The 3,212-nt window shown below is 45.6% G+C and overlaps 1 pseudogene; it reads right to left on the bottom strand.

The window, feature by feature from the left end:
* Positions 1–575: 575 nt before the first annotated feature.
* On the bottom strand, positions 576–785 carry LOC114590887 (copper transport protein ATOX1 pseudogene; annotated as a pseudogene).
* Positions 786–3,212: the final 2,427 nt, after the last annotated feature.

Raw genomic sequence — 3,212 nt, 5'->3', positions numbered from 1 at the left:
GCTGCTTACACAGTTTCAAACGAAAGGGGGAAACCCTATTCCTGAATCCTAAGAGCAGGATAGTAAGTGATGAACATGAGGAAATGCAGTTACATTTACTTAAAATTGGTTATAGTTGCAGATGAAGATTAAGCACAGGTTTCCTAAAACCTATGGGTTTTCTTGTGGAATTTAAATGAAATTTTAGAGAAGTCATAATGTAGGTTTTCAGAGACGGAGATTCAGGCATAAGGGCAGCAAAGACAGTGACTGAGATTGCAGGCCTTTCTTTTCTCTTTTCTTGTCTTTTCTTTTCTACTTGAATATAGCAGATCCAAGTTTTATTACAAGGCCAAAGAGAAGAAACACTACTGCTGTAGGACAAGACATGGGACATCTGCAGTCAAAATTTCTCATAGTCCTTCCCCCACCAAAGGACTTCTTCCTCCCACCCTTCCCCTCTTTTCCAACATCTGGCAGGGCAACTGTGGTCAAAGGAAGATTGACAGAAGTGTAAACAGCTGCCTTCTGATAGAAGCCATGTTAAGCGTTGCTTCCCTAAAGCACAGTAGCCCCACCAACCAAGCGTTCCTATGTGGCTATTTGTCTCCAAGGTAGGAGACATACTTCCCAGTTTTCTTCAGGGTGTTCAGTAAGGTGTCAACACTGTGCTCTGAGTCTATATTCACCATCTTGTTGGGCAGGTCAATTTCAAACTGAACACCTCCCAGCTTGTTGAGAACACAGCTGACGGCATTAGAGCACCCTTCATGGATCATGTCTACAAAGAATTCATGTTTTGGCATGGCTGCTGTGGCTGCTCCTCCTCCTCTTCTTCCTCCAAAGCATGGGTCAGCAAACTAAGGCCCGTGGGCCAGAACAGGCCAAATTGCCTTCCAAATCCGGCCCGCAGACGGTCCGGAAATTGCCACGTGGATCACCAGCAGGTGGATTGCCAGTGCACGTGTTCTTTCCCTCTCCCTCCCTCTCCTTCACAGAACGGTGGTGGTGGCAGCGGCGCCAGTGCCTCCTCCCTCCCTCTCCCCGCCCTGCCTAGAGGAGGAAGGGGGCTGGGCTTTGTTGGTGCCAGCCCCTCTCCAGAGCCATTTTGCACGCCGCTCATCGTCCCTCCACCGCTGCCGCCAGCCCCTGCCACTCGCAAGACACAGGAGCCACGGTTGGCTGAGTGCCCCTCTCGAGTGTCCATTTAAAGCAGCCCTTCTCTGGAGCCCCTCCGCCGCCAGCCCCTGCTGCTTGCAAGACACAGGAGCTGTGGTTGGCTGAGCGCCCCTCTCAAGCAGCCGCTATTTAAAGCAGCTCCTCTCCGGAGCCTTTTCACGCACCGTTCATCATCCCTCTTTCATTTTTTCTTCTTCAGAATATAGTCCTGCCCCCCACAAGATCTGAGGGACAGTGGACCGCCCCCCTGCTGAAAAAGTTTGAGGACCCCTGCTCCAAAGCCTTCCTGGCTGCTGCTCAGTGGAATAACACAGCTCCCTCCACAAAAGAAAACGCCTCTTTGTTTCTTTTTGAAAGAAACTCAGCTCCCAGGCTGAGTTTCTGCTTCATGGGTGGAGAAACCTGGGTCCAGAGGCCAAATGTAGTCCTTCCTGGAAAGCAATTTTCTGACAGATTCATGTCATTGAACTGTGATAATGTATTTAACTTTCCTGGTAGACAGGTGTGTGTGTGTGTGCATGTCTGGAATGCAACATACTGCACAGAGTTATATCCATTGCTCTGATGACCTTTGCCTCTGTTCCCATACATAACCAGCATGTGGCTCCCTGAAGACTGCCCATGAGGAAAAAGTTTCCCATCCCTACTCAATAAGGTTGATGGAGCTCCCTCCCTCAGGTATTCCTTGAATGTAGAGTGGTTTATAAATTCTGAAATAAAGGAAAAACGAAATTGCATTCTAATTTTCATACAACTGAGGCCTTGTGTTTTAGGTCTGATTTCCTGTTGGCCCCTTTCCCTCTGGTTTTGTGTTAGCATTACAAATAGTCACTATTGCAAGAAAAGAAATTATGAAGCTTGGCAACATCATTAGTGCCAGATTGATTCCTTCTTGTCCTTTGATCCCCACATTCAAAGATAAAGATAAAGGCAATGCTGCATGCCTGAGAGTAACTGCAGAGAGAAAGGCTTTGAAGAAGAGTAGTAGTTCAGGGTAGACATGCTGAATATGAGACAGACATTGGATAGCTGAGTGGCTGAAGAAAATGCACACCTGGATATAAGGTGCTTTATACAACTTTCCCATTGTGCCACTGTTTTCCAAGAAGTCACTTTTTTGTTGTCTATGCTTGTTTTCCTCTGCATAGTGTATAGCTCAGAACATTCCTGATGAATAATCAGAATCCCCATTCCACTGTCCTTTGGGCTCATCTGGGGAAACTGGCAGCTTCTAAGGCCGGCAGCTCAAGGCTGCAAGGTCCAGGGGTAAGATGGGGACCACCTCTGAGGCTAATTTGCCTCCTCAGCTTGGAGATTTGGTTCAACATTTAAGAAAGTGGTGCCATTTTCATTCCATCTGCCTATGTCTTTATTTCAGGCCTTGGTCATAAGTAACTTCATCTAGGTCTGTTTGTAATGTCTGGGAAAGGCATGTGTTTGCTTTGAAACTAATGGACAGGAATTATCCTATCAATAATAGAATAGAATAAAATCCAATTACAGCCCTTCTTATCAGGTTATAATCAGCATGCCACATATTCTAAAAGTTGATGAAAAGAATCATACTTAATTTACTAAATTGCAAAATCTATCCTTGTAAAGAAAATCCTGATTCACTTAAGATAGCAGGAACCAGAATATTATTGTGAATTAGCAATGTGTCCAACACTAGGTTGGTTGAGATATTTCTGCATAGAAAGCCTGTATATTTAAGAGATCCCTTGTTCAGGTGAGGCGGCACAATGTGTGTCTGTATGCTCTGCAGACCACAGCAACCATTCATTCACATGTGGAAAGTAAAGGAAGTATTGGGGAACACCACAGATGGGATTAAACCTTTATAAATTTACAGTTGCATTTTCTTTTTCCTGTATAGCTTAATCTAAGCCATTGGGAACTGCCAGCCATTATCTCCAAAACATCACCCCTTCTTCTGCAGGGCCCTGTCTGGAATTTCATTTCTTAGTAACCCTGCACCTATATAAAGGTAATGGTAAAGGGACTCCTGACCATTAGGTCCAGTCGTGACTGACTCTGGGGTTGCGGCGCTCATC

Source organism: Podarcis muralis, chromosome 2, assembly GCF_964188315.1.
Source record: "Podarcis muralis chromosome 2, rPodMur119.hap1.1, whole genome shotgun sequence".
Lineage (NCBI taxonomy): Eukaryota > Metazoa > Chordata > Lepidosauria > Squamata > Lacertidae > Podarcis > Podarcis muralis.
Note: the sequence above shows the minus strand (reverse complement) of the source record. Positions and strands in the feature narration are given on the sequence as shown.